The sequence below is a fragment of the Saimiri boliviensis genome, chromosome 1 (assembly GCF_048565385.1).
Source record: "Saimiri boliviensis isolate mSaiBol1 chromosome 1, mSaiBol1.pri, whole genome shotgun sequence".
Classification (NCBI taxonomy): Eukaryota; Metazoa; Chordata; class Mammalia; order Primates; family Cebidae; genus Saimiri; species Saimiri boliviensis.
Genome location: NC_133449.1, coordinates 228,788,019 through 228,801,673, shown reverse-complemented (window position 1 = coordinate 228,801,673; position 13,655 = coordinate 228,788,019). Strand labels below are relative to the sequence as shown.

The following is a 13,655-nucleotide window of genomic DNA, read 5'->3' as shown; positions in this document are numbered from 1 at the left end:
GGGGACAGAGTGAGACTCTGTCTCAAAAAAACCCACAAAAAAACAAAAGAACAGAAAAGAACAACCAGACAACTACTAGATGCATTATAAAAGAGCTGTAACACATGGATTCTTTTCTAAAATTTCTCAAAAGATAAGTGTTAGATCAAATATTAGGAATATTTGAGGCTATTGGTACATATTGTCACATTGTTTTCCTGGGAGATAGTACCAGTTTATTTCTTGTCAGCAGTGTCTGACATGCTTTAAAAAAAAAAAGAACAGGGCCGGGCGCGGTGGCTCAAGCCTGTAATCCCAGCACTTTGGGAGGCCGAGGCGGGTGGATCACGAGGTCAACAGATCGAGACCATCCTGGTCAATATGGTGAAACCCCGTTTCTACTAAAAATACAAAAAAGTAGCTGGGCATGGTGGCACATGCCTGTAATCCCAGCTACTCAGGAGGCTGAGGCAGGAGAATTGCCTGAACCCAGGAGGCGGAGGTTGCGGTGAGCCGAGATCGTGCCATTGCACTCCAGCCTGGGTAACAAGAGCGAAACTCCATCTCAAAAAAAAAAAAAAAAAAAAAAAAGAACAAAAACACACACCCTTACCAACATTGAGTACTTTTATTATTTTAAAAAATTGTTTCAATTTAGTAGGCAATAAATGGTATATGTTCTTACTCTCATTACTTTGATAGTGTACCGAATTTTTTTTTAATCTTAATAGTTGTCTGCTGATATTATTTGCCCATTTATAGTCCAGTGGCCAAGTGTTTTTCTTTTTTTTTTTCTTTTTTTTTTTTTTGAGACGGAGTTTCGCTCTTGTTACCCAGGCTGGAGTGCAATGGCGTGATCTCGGCTCACCGTAACCTCCGCCTCCTGGGTTCAGGCAATTCTCCTGCCTCAGCCTCCTGAGTAGCAGGGATTACAGGCACGCACCACCATGCCCAGCTAATTTTTTGTATTTTTAGTAGAGACGGGGTTTCACCATATCGACCAGGATGGTCTCGATCCCTTGACCTCATGATCCACCCGCCTCGGCCTCCCAAAGTGCTGGGATTACAGGCTTGAGCCACCGCGCCCGGCAGCCAAGTGTTTTTCTAACAAATTTTTATCTTCTTAAATATATTGTAAGGACATGTTCTATGCTTTTTCTTTTAAGGAAAAGAACAAAATTGTGTTTTCTCTGTTTATAAGAGTACATGCTTATTTTTAAAAAGTAAAATAGTATGAGACATGTCATGTAGCTCTGAAATGCTTGGATAATCCCACTCATAGATTTACAGTATTACTAACATCATTAATGTTTGTTCCTTCATTTTTTTTTTTACTGTGCCTTTGTTATTTTTTTTTCAACTTATTTGTAGAAATAGGTTTGCACTACGCATAGTTTTGTGATTTGATTTTCTTTCATTTAACATTGTATGTTGGATATTTTTCTACAGCAGTACATGTAACTGGGCAAAGTTTATCCTAGGTGGTTTTAGGAACATGAATTGTGATCTTTAGTTATCTGATGGCAGGCTCTTGTCCTCTTCTAAATATATTCTCTTCCTAGGTGATCTCATCCATTAAGAGCTGTGTGTTGCCAATTCCCAAATCTTTATCTCAGACTCCTCTCCTGCATTCCAGATTCTTACATTCAGCTGCTTTTTGGATATTTCTCCCAGGATGTTCTCAAGGTACTTCAAACAGTCCAAACGTGAACTCATGTTTTCCCTTAATCCTGTTCCTCTTTGTATTGCCTGTCATGGTCAGTGGCACCACCATCTATCCCAGACACTCATGGTGGAAACCTGGCACTAATCTAGCTTTCTCCCTTGCTTTCAGTCTCCAAAAGTTCTCATTCTTTTGCCAGTTTTATTTCATTTTATTATTATTATTTGAGACAGGATCTCACTGTATTGTCCAGGCTAGTCTCAAATTCCTGGGCTCAAGCTGATCCTCCCACCTCAGGCTCTGGAGTAGCTGGGAGCACAGGGGGGCATCACCATGCCTGGCTCATTTTAGCCACTTTTATATCTGTTTCCTTTATTTCTCACTGCACTGCCTCAGCTCAGGCCTTCACCTCTTACCTTAACCATTTTAAGTGTCTCCTTACTATTGGTTTTGTTGGTTTTCTGATTAATCTTCCATGTTACTGCCAATTTTTTTTAAACATGAAGAGATTTTTAAAAATCATTTTATTGGAAATATTATGAAGATTTTTTTCCTAAATCTAAAAGTATATAATTAGCCAAGTGAATAAAAATACTACCTAAAATAAGTCACATGTACATATAAATAAACCTATTTAAAAAGGGAGCCAGGCGTGGTGGCTCATGCCTGTAATCCCAGCACTTTGGGAGGCTGAGGCGGGTGGATCACGAGGTCAAGAGATCGAGACCATCCTGGTCAACATGGTGAAACCCCGTCTCTACTAAAAATACAAAAAATTAGCTGGGCATGGTGGCGCGTGCCTGTAATCCCAGCTACTCAGGAGGCTGAGGCAGGAGAATTGCCTGAACCCAGGAGGCGGAGGTTGCGGTGAGCCGAGATCGCGCCATTGCACTCCAGCCTGGGTAACAAGAGCGAAACTCCGTCTCAAAAAAAAAAGGGAGTACTGCCAGGCTCGGTGGCTCATGCCTGTAATCCCAGCACTTTGGGAAGCCGAGGCGGGTGGATGACCTGAGGTCAGAAGTTGGAGACCAGCCTGACCAACATGGTGAAACCTCGTCTTTAAAAAATAGATAAATAAATAAATAAATAAATAAAAGAGAAAATAAATTCAAAAGGGAGTATATCTTATATTTCTTTTATGTCTTCTACTGAATGTGGTAGATTGTTGGCACAGAAAGTACATATTGATTGAAAGGAAAATGTATGCAGCTTAATGAGATTTCATGTTAAAACATTTGGGTATACCATATTAAATTGCCATACCTTTTACAAATTGTTACATTATCTTTTTTATATCTTTCTTGGCACCTCAAATAACATAATGCTTAGTAGAGCATTGCTATATAGATAAGAATGTTTTGTAAACAGATGTTATTTAATGAATTCCATAATTTATTTTTTAAAAAATTCTCTGGCTGTTGCTAGTAAGAAACTATTTCTAGGGCCGGGCGCGGTGGCTCAAGCCTGTAATCTCAGCACTTTGTGGGGCCGAGGCGGGCGGATCACGAGGTCAAGAGATCGAGACCATCCTGGTCAACATGGTGAAACCCCGTCTCTACTAAAAATACAAAAAATTAACTGGGCATGGTGGCACATGCCTGTAATCCGAGCTACTCAGGAGGCTGAGGCAGGAGAATTGCCTGAACCCAGGAGGCGGAGGTTGCGGTGAGCCGAGATCGCGCCATTGCACTCCAGCCTGAGTAACAAGAGCGAAACTCCGTCTCAAAAAAAAAAAAAAAAAAAAAGAAACTATTTCTAGACCTTTCAATTTCTGTGCTTTGTTAAATACATCCTACATTCAGAGTTTTTTTACTACTTTTTACTATTACGTTTATTTTAAATTTAGTGTTTATATTTATCAAATGGATACATGTACATAAAGAGTTAATTAATACTTCATGGATTATAATGAAAAACTGGCTGGGTGCAGTGGCTCACGCCTGTAATCCCAGCACTTTGGGAGGCTGAGGCAGGAGGATCACATCAGCCCAGGAGTTTGAGACCAGTTTGGGCAGCATAGTGAGACTTTGCCTTCACAAAAAATGAACAGAATTAGCTGGATCATGGTGACACACACCTGTTGTTCCATTTACTTGGAAGGCTGAGGTGGGAGGATCACTTGAGCCCTACAGTGAGTTGATATCTTGCCACTGCAGTTCAACCTAGGCAACAGAGTAAGACCCTGTCTCAAAAAAGAAAAGAAGAATAAAGAAAAACAACAATCTTCTGGCCCAGTCCTCACCCCTGAATCCCACTCTCCAGAAGCAGTCTGTTCTCAATCAATGCTTTCTTTCTGAATCATTGAACAAGAAAAATGATTTGAGCACCTATTTTCTTAATTCTCCCAAGGATGGTACGTAGCTAATATGATAGATGCATAGGAGAGAAGCTAGCTTATTACACAAAATAGAAGTGTTAGGGGAATAAAGATTAATTCTCTCGCTGAACCTTCACTGAGAAAGGCTGCTCCAGAGTCAATGACTTAAATTCTTTTTCACTTGCAGTTTTTAAAAACATGTTTAGATATACAGCGATATTCTCTCCCCACTCCCATCCTAATGCAATTTTAGATATTGCTTACTAATTTCCTATTACAGAAGATGGGAATTTAGATTTTTTGCACCAACTCCTACGTTTAAACACTGCTTTTCACTACAACTCCTCTCCCCTCTATATTCTCAAATTAGTTATATGTTAACTTTTAGTTGCTTGGTGTTTGCATCATTTTAACTATGTAAATATTGTATGTAGATGACCTGGGTAAGTGTGAGGTTATTTCCTTTCTTGTATAATTTTTGTTTTTCCTAGTTAATAATTATCTTAATTATTTTGTACATGTACGTTACCTTTCATGTTTCTTTACAAATATATGTTTTATATGTTTTTAATGTGTCTTTTGTATTCTTTATTTGATGTATTAACCTTTTGAACCAGATGGTCAGTCTCCTTTTAGGAGATTCAAACACATCTGATAATGTTCCTTTTGCAACATCTTTCCTATAATGTGCTGGTCATCCTGCCTCCATCTTGAGGGGTTGTTCTCTAGGCCTGTTGCACAACTTTTTTTCTGGACTGCCCTTTTATAGTCATTTGTGAATTGCATTTGTCTCTTCTGTGTGGGTAGCCTCTTTACTGGATTTCAGGTTTTCCTTTTTCTTAATGTCTCCCTTATATTGGCAGAGTAGATCTTTCAGTAGTTTCCCGAGAAAGACTGAATGAAATGCATATATTTTGGGTTCTTGCATGTCCAAACATTTTTTATTTAACCCTCACATTTATGATAACTAATCCTTTGATTGTAATGTGTTATATCTCTTTGGAATCTTTTATATTTATTCAGCAAGTATGTATTGAGCATATTTTATAAGCCAGGCACTGGCTAAGACCTTTTGAATATATAGGTGAACAAGAATAAGAGATCCATGTCCTTATGGAGCTTAAATTCAGTGAGGGAGGAATGAACAAATTATACAAAATGTAATGAACAAATTATACAAAATATTGGGAGGTTGTAAATAACTGCTTTAGAAAAGAGAAAAAGGGAGAGCAAGATGGGGTGGGAAGTTCAGGTACATTGGGGAAAGGAGAGGTGGGGGATGCAGACTGTAGTATAAAATGGGGTGATCTTCCCTTAAACCATTCAGGTATTCTGAAATTTCACACTGATGTTGGTTAGTAAGAGTTTTTCATTCATGTGTTGGGCCCCAAATCAGCCCTTTCCGTTTGGAGACCTTATCTGTGGTGTTTTATCTGACAATTTCTTCTTTCCCTCCGTTCCTTCTTTCTGGACTTCTTTTATTTGAATATTAAACCTCATTAGATTGATTCTCTAATTTCTTAATATTTTCTCTCTTGTTTTCCATCCCTTTTTTTAAAATTCTGTTTTGTAGGATATTTTCTCAGCTTTATTTCTAACACCTTGATTGCATTTTTAAAAATAAACATTTTATTTTGGAAGTTTTAGATTTACAGAATTATTGCAGACAGTATGGAGAGTCCTTGTATACTTCACACCCAGTTTATTATTAACATCTTAGATTAATATGGTATATTTGTTATAACTAGTGGACTAGTATTGATACATTATTAACTAAAGGCTATACTTTATTCACATTTCCTCATTTTTCCCCTAATATGCTTTTTCTGTTTCAGGATCCCATCTAGGATAGTACATTACATTGAGTAGTCCTGTCTCCTTAGACATCTCTTGATTGTGATAGTTTCTCAGACATTCCTTGTCTTTGATACTCTTGAAAGTTTTGAGGATTACTGGTCAGATGTTTTGTAGAGTGTCAGTTGGGATTTGTCTCGTGTTTTCCTCATGATGATATTGTGGTAATGTGTTTTGGGGAGAAAGACAACAGAGATAAAGGACAGTTTTCTCATCAATGCATACTGTCAGTGTGACTTGCCACTTTTTATGTTAACCTTGATCACTTGACTTGATTTAGTATTTGTCAGGTTTCTTCATTGGAAGTTAGTATTTTCTTTTTTTCTCCTGTTACGTACTCTTAAGTAGAAAGTCACTGTGCACTGCACACCTAAGGAATGGGGAGTTCTACTTCTTCGAGAGCAAAAAACCTACATAAATTTTTTGGATTTTTTTTTTTTTTTTGCATGGGAGATTTGTCTTTTCCCATTCATTTATTCAATCATTTACTTAGGTCAGTATGAACACATAGATTTTTTTTTTTTCAATTTTTTGGATTATACTTCAGTACTGCCCTTTTATTTTGTCCCAGCTTTGGCCATTGAGAGCTCTTTCACTTGGCTCTTGTATTTCTTTGACATACTCCCATTGTTGTATGTGTGCACGTGAACTTTTACTTTCTGGCATTACAAGACACTCTGTGCTCATTTTGTTTATTTCCTGCCCTAGTTTTAGAAGCAGCCATTTCACCAAGGAGCTTGGTTCCTTTTGTCAGATAATTTTATTAGAAACCAAGATCTGGGTGCTAAGTATGTTTGTTGTTCCTAGGATTTTATTTCTACTAGGCCCTCTGAGCTGACAAAAACAAGGAGATTTGTTAGTATATGTGTTTATACTAACCTGTATTACACATATCTGTAAATATTTCTATGTGTAACCATCAATATACATATTAAGCTAAACATGAGTTTATATTGATGTCTTCAACTCTTAACATATAGATTATTTTACCGTCCTCCCCTGTTTAGCCATACCTCCTCCTTCAACAGTGAGAAACTTGGCTTTCACCATCAGCCATTCATTTATTTAATTGTTCAATTTCAGTATACAGGTATAGTGATTTCAGAATTGTTAACCTATACCACCATGGAAAGCAACTTTATCAATTAGGATAGAGTGCCTGTCTTTCCTTTCTTTAGTCTTACATATTCCACTCATTTCCAAAGGTTAGTATATTGTTCCTCCATCCCCTGTGATGGGGTTGTTTCATGCATTTGGAATACAGTTAGACTCTTTGTCACATTCTGCTTTCCAATCTAGGATTCCCCAGTCTCCTAAATAATTTTTTGAAAATTTGCATATTGAGGTTTATTCTTTATGCTGTGAAGTTTTATGGGTATTAGCATGTGATTATCTTACATTCGCCATTACTGCCCTAAAAAATATGTGCTTCACATATTCATCTCTCCCCCACTTTAAAGCACTGGCAATCATTGGTATTTTATTGTCTCTGTAGTTTTACCTTTTCTAGATAGAATCATATAGTATGTAGATTCTTTCACTTAGCAATATACATTAAGATTCACTCATGACTTTTTGTGACTTGATAGCTCATTTCTTTATATCACTGAATTATGTTCCATTGGATGGACGTATGATGGTTAGTTTATCCATATACCTAATGAAGGGCATCTTGATTGCTTCCAGTTTTTGGCAGTTATAAATAAAGCTGTTTATATGCATTCACATCTAAGTTACTGTGTGAACGTAAATTTTCAAATCAGATGAGTAAAAACCTAGTAGCACAATTGCTGGATTATATCATAATATGTTTTGTAAGAGACCACCAAATATTATTCCAAAGCGACTACACCATTTTGCATTCCCACTAGCAATAATAAGATTTATCTCTTGTTTGACATCTTCACAGTGACATTCTAGTATATGTGAAGTGGATATCTCATTGTTTTAATGTGCAGTTCTCTAAAGACAAATGATGTTTATTTATTTATTTTTATTTTATTGCATTTTAGGTTTTGGGGTACATGTGAAGAACATGCAAAATTGTTGCATAGGTACACACATGGCAGTGTGATTTGCTGCCTTCTTCCCCATCTCCTATACCTGGCATTTCTCCCCATGCTTTCTCTCCCCAACTCCCCACCCCCCGCTGTCCCTCCCCTCTTTCCCCCCAACAGACCCCAGTGTGTAGTGCTCCCCTCCCTGTGTCCATGTGTTCTCATTGTTCAGCACCTGCCTATGAGTGAGAACATGCAGTGTTTGATTTTCTGTTCTTGTGTCAGTTTGCTGAGAATGATGGTTTCCAGGTTCATCCATGTCCCTGCAAAGGACACGAACTCACCATTTTTGATGGCTGCATAATATTTCATGGTGTATAAGTGCCACATTTTTCCTGTCCAGTCTATCATCGATGGGCATTAGAGTTGGTTCTAGGCCTTTGCTATTGTAAACAGTGCTGCAATGAACATTTGTGTGCACGTGTCCTTATAGTAGAATGATTTATAATCCTTTGGCTATATACCCAGTAATGGGGTTGCTGGGTCAAATGGAATTTCTACTTCTAGGTCCTTGAGGAATCACCACAATATCTTCCACAATGGTTGAAGTAATTTACATTCCCACCAAGAGTGTTAAAGTGTTCCTTTTTCTCCACATCGTCTCCAGCATCTGTTGTCTCCAGATTTTTTAATGATCGCCATTCTAACTGGTGTGAGATGGTATCTCAGTGTGGTTTTGATTTGCATTTCTCTAATGACCAGTGATGATGAGCATTTTTTCATGTTTGTTGGCCTCATGTGTGTCTTCTTTTGTAAAGTATCTGTTCATATCCTTTGCCCACTTTTGAATGGGCTTTTTTGTTTTTTCCTTGTAAATCTGTTTTCATTCTTTGTGATTCTGGATATTAGCCCTTTGTCAGACAGGTAGATTGCAAAAATGTTTTCCCATTCTGTTGGTTGCTGGTTCACTCTAATGATTGTTTCTTTTGTTGTACAGAAGCTCTGGAGTTTAGTTAGATCCCTGTCTATTTTGGCTTTTGTTGCCAATACTTTTGGTGTTTTAGTCATGAAGTCCTTGCCTATGCCTATGTCCTGAATGGTTTTGCCTAGGTTTTCTTCTAGGGTTTTTATGGTGTTAGGTCTTATGTTTAAGTCTTTAATCCATCTGGAGTTAATTTTAGTGTAAGGTGTGAGGAAGGGGTCCAGTTTCTGCTTTCTGCACATGGCTAGCCAGTTTTCCCAACACCATTTATTAAACAGGGAATCCTTTCCCAATTGCTTGTTTTTGTGCAGTTTGTCAAAGATCGGATGGTTGTAGATGTGTGGTGTTGCCTCCAAGGCCTCTGTTCTGTACCATTGGTCTATATCTCTGTTTTGGTACCAGTACCATGCTGTTTTGATTACTGTAGCCTTGTAGTATAGTTTGAAGTCAGGTAGCGTTATGCCTCCAACTTTGTTCTTTTTGCTTAGAATTGTCTTGGCTGTGCAGGCTCTCTTTTGGTTCCATATGAAGTTTAAAGTAGTTTTTTCCAGTACTGTGAAGAGGGTCATAGGTAGCTTGATGGGGATAGCATTGAATCTATAAATTACTTTGGGCAGTATGGCCATTTTCACGATGTTGATTCTTCCTAACCATGAGCATGAAATGATTTTCCATCTGTTTGTATCCTCTCTTATTTCCTTGATCAGTGGTTTGTAGTTCTCCTTGAAGAGGTCCTTTACATCCTTTGTTAGTTGTATTCCTAGGTATTTTATTCTCTTTCTAGCAATTGTGAATGGCAGTTTGTTCTTGATTTGACTCTCTTTAAGTCTGTTATTGGTGTATAGGAATGCTTGTGATTTCTGCACATTGATTTTGTATCCTGAGACTTTGCTGAAGTTGCTTATCAGTTTTAGGAGATTTTGGGCTGAGATGATGGGGTCTTCTAAATATACAATCATGTTGTCTGCAAATAGAGACAATTTGACTTCCTTCTTTCCCAATTGAATACTCTTTATTTCTTTTTCTTGCCTGATTGCTCTGGCTAGAACTTCCAGTACTATATTGAATAGGAGTGGTGAGAGAGGGCATCCTTGTCTAGTGCCAGATTTCAAAGGGAATACTTCAGTTTTTGCCTATTCAGTATATTATCGGCTGTGAGTTTGTCATAAATAGCTTTTGTTATTTTGAGATACTTTCTGTCAATACCTAGTTTATTGAGAATTTTTAGCATAAAGTGTTGTTGAATTTTGTCAAAGGCCTTCTCTGCATCTGTCGAGATAATCATGTGGTTTTCGTCTTTGATTCTGTTTATGTGGTGAATTACGTTTAAAGACTTGCGTATGTTGAACCAGCCTTGCATCCCCGGGATAAACCCTACTTGATCGTTATGGATAAGCTTTTTGATGTGCTGTTGCAATCGGTTTGCCAGTATTTTATTAAAGATTTTTGCATCTATGTTCATAATGAATATTGGCCTGAAGTTTTCTTTTTTTGGATGACTCCTATTTTATTTCTGAAGTTGATCATTTGTCTCTCTCTTCATTAACGTAGTTTATCAATTTTATTGGTCTTTTAAAGGGATGAGTTTTTTGTCTTTCTTTATTTTTCTATTGTTTTCCTGTTTTAAATTTCATTGATTTCTGCTCCAATTTTTATTTTCCTACTTTAGGAAAATAAATTTCTTTAAGCCTAAATTGTTTTTGTTTGTCTAGTTTTCCAAGGTGGGAGCTTACCAATTTTAGATTTCTTTTTTTTTTTTTTTTTTTTTTTTTGTGATGGAGTTTCACTCTTGTTCCCAAGCTAGAGTGCAATGGCGTGATCTCTGCTCACTGCAGCCTCCATCTCCCAGGTTCAAGTGATTCTCCTGCCTCCGCCTCCCAAGTAGCTGGGATTACAGGTACCTGCCCCTATGCCCAGCTAATTTTCATATTTTTTAGTAGAGGCAAGGTTTCACCATGTTGGCCCGGCTGGTTTTAAACTTCTGACCTCAGGTGATCCTCCTGCCTCAGCCTCCCAAATTCGTTTTCAATATATGCATTTTTAATGCTGCCATTGTCCCTTAAACACTGCTTTTACTGCAGCTTACAAATCTTGCTTAAATTTTAAGATTACTATCAAGTTTCATGATCTTTTTTTGTTCTCTGTGTGTTTCTTATTTATGGCTTCCTATTCCTGTTTCATGGTTGCATTGCTTTTTTGTCTCTGAGAATATTAATTAGCTTCTTTGAAGTTTTATTCTCCCTCCTGCATTGTCTCTTCCTCCAAATTCCTTTTTTTTTTTTGAGTCGGCCTCACTCTGTTGCCCAGGCTGGAGTGCAGTGGCGTGATCTTAGTTCATTACAACTTCTGCCTTTTGGTTTCAAGTGATTCTCCTGCCTCAGTTAACTAAGTAGCTGGTATTACAGGTGTGTGCCACTATGCCCAGCTAATTTTTGTGCTTTTAGTAGAGATGGGGTTTCCCTATGTTGGCCAGGCTGGTCTCAAACTCCTGGCCTCAAGCAATTCACGTGCCTCGGCCTCCCAAAGTGTTGGGATTACAGGCGTGAGCCACCTTGCCTGGCATCCAAATTCCTTTTGTTTGTTTGGTGTCTGTGTTTTTGTGTACTCTATGTGTATGGTATAACCACAATATTAAAACTGGAACAAAAATGGTAACCTGCTTCATTGAATTCAGATGTCATACCAATGTTATTGAAAATTCTTCTGAAGTGTACCTATTAGTTTTAAGTACGTTGCCAGCATAATTGTTCATTTGAAAGTGACCCTTTCTCTCTGCCTGTTCTGTCTTTGGGGTTTAGTAGTTTTACAATAGTGTTTCTAAATATGGATTTCTCTTTGCATTGTTTGGTATAATATGTTACCTGTATCTGTTGAGTTGACTTTTTCATCAATTCCGGAAAAACTCCCAGCATTATCTTTTCAAATATAGTTGTTCCATGCTGTCTTTTCTCCTTGTAGTACTCCATTCTTATTTTGTCATCAATATCTTTTAACCATTTTTATATTTTCCTCTTCCTCATCCCTCTGGGCATTATTTTAGATAATTTCTTCAGATAGGTCTTCATTATCATTCAGTTCTCTCTTAAGCTCTGCCTAATTTTTAAGCCCATTTAAAAAGTATCTTTTTTTCCCCTGGACCTCAGGTGTCCATAGTTGATGGCACACGATCATAACTACGTCCTGTGAAGCTCTCTCATTTGTTTGTTGTCTTTTACCCCAATTGATTTCGCATTCCTAGTCCCCATGACAGGTAGCCAAACAGATGTGTTTAATAATGTATATTCTTTTGTCTGTATTAATACAAATTTATACAGTTTCATTGTATTTTTTAAAAAGTAACAGTTTGCAATGGATTGGAAGTATAAGAAAAATTTTTACCATAGGTAGTTTGAGGAATGTTGCTGTACAGGGTTTCACCTTCTAGATTAGCTTAGCTGATTGCTTTCTTTTTAAGTCACTTAACTTGTCCCTTACGCTTGAATTTCCTGTAAACATGCAGTTAGTTTGATTAGATTCAGATTCAGTTTTTTTAGGCAGTAATACTTTTTAGGTGACACTGTTCTTCCACTTTTATTGATGGTGAAATTGATTGTTGGGTTCAGATGTGTTGACTCGATCCCACCATTATAAACCTCCTCATAAACCTTTTCCTCTAACCCAGATGTCCCCAAACTACGGCCCATGGGCTGCATTCGGCCCCCTGAGGCCATTTATCTGGGGGCCCCCCACCGCACTTCAGGAAGGGGCACCTCTTTCATTGGTGGTCAGTGAGGAGAGCACAGTATGTGGCGGCCCTCCAACGGTCTGAGGGACAGTGAACTGGCCCCCTGTGTAAAAAGTTGGGGGACGCCTGCTCTAACCTTTTAAGCATCCGTTTATAGCCATTGCCTAGTCTATTTATTGCATTAGGGATTATGAGGAGATGAATTAAAAATTTTTAATATCCTTCTGCATTTATTAACTGGAATTCTTATCTAAAGAACTTTATATCAGTAATTATTTTGTCATATTTAGTAATTAAGGGGCAAGATAAATTTTTTTATTTAATGACAAAGCTTTATTGAAATACAACAGAGAAGGCTTCATCACATCATATACCATGCTCATGAATTGGAAATTTCAATATTTTTAAGGATGGTGTTCTCCAAATTGATATACACATATATGTATGTATGTATGTATTTTAAATTAAATTTAAAGTTCTGGGATACACATGCAGGACATGCAGGTTAGTTACATAGGTAAACATGTGCCATGGTGGTTTGCTGTACCTATCAATCCATCACCTAGATATTAAGCCCTGCATAAATTAGCTATTTATCCTGATGCTCTCCCTTTACCGACCACCCCTCCTGCAACAGGCCTCAGTATGTGTGGTTCCTTCTCCCTTTGTCCACATGTTCTCATTGTTCAGCTCCTACTTACAAGTGAGAACATGTATTTGGTTTTCTGTTCTTGCATTAGTTTGCTGAGGATGATGGCTTCTAATGTTCTGCAGAGGACATGATCTTGTTCTTTTTTATGGCTGCATAGTATTCCATGGTTTTATATGTACCATATTTTCTTTATCCAGTCTATCATTGATGGGCATTTGGGTTGATTCCATGTCTTTACTATTGTGAATAGTGCTGCAGTGAACATACACGTGCATGTTTCTTTATAGTAGAATGATTTATATTCCTTTGGGCATATACCAGTAATGGGATTGCTGTGACAAATGGTATTTCTGGTTCTAGATCTTTGAAAAATCACTACGCTGTCTTCGTGTGAAAGTGTTCCTATTTCTCCATAGCCTTGCCAGCTGCTATTGTTTCTTGACTTTTTAATGATTGCCATTCTGACTGGCCTGAGATAGTATCTCAT

At 37.7% G+C, this 13,655-nt stretch overlaps 1 protein-coding gene across 6 annotated transcripts in view; it reads left to right on the top strand.

Annotated features, from left to right (window-relative positions):
- The window catches only part of ZFYVE16 (zinc finger FYVE-type containing 16), a 55,586-nt gene that overhangs the window by 3,141 nt on the left and 38,790 nt on the right, over nt 1-13,655 (top strand). For 3 of the 6 annotated variants that reach the window (XM_074384289.1, XM_074384274.1, XM_074384295.1), the window contains exon 2: nt 1,542-1,665. The exons of 2 other annotated variants lie outside the window; for them this stretch is intronic. The gene's annotated coding sequence lies outside the window, so the exon portion shown is untranslated. Of the gene's footprint in view, nt 1-1,097; nt 1,666-13,655 lie in introns of those variants that run through there. One more of the 6 variants, XM_074384282.1, reaches the window with a different exon arrangement.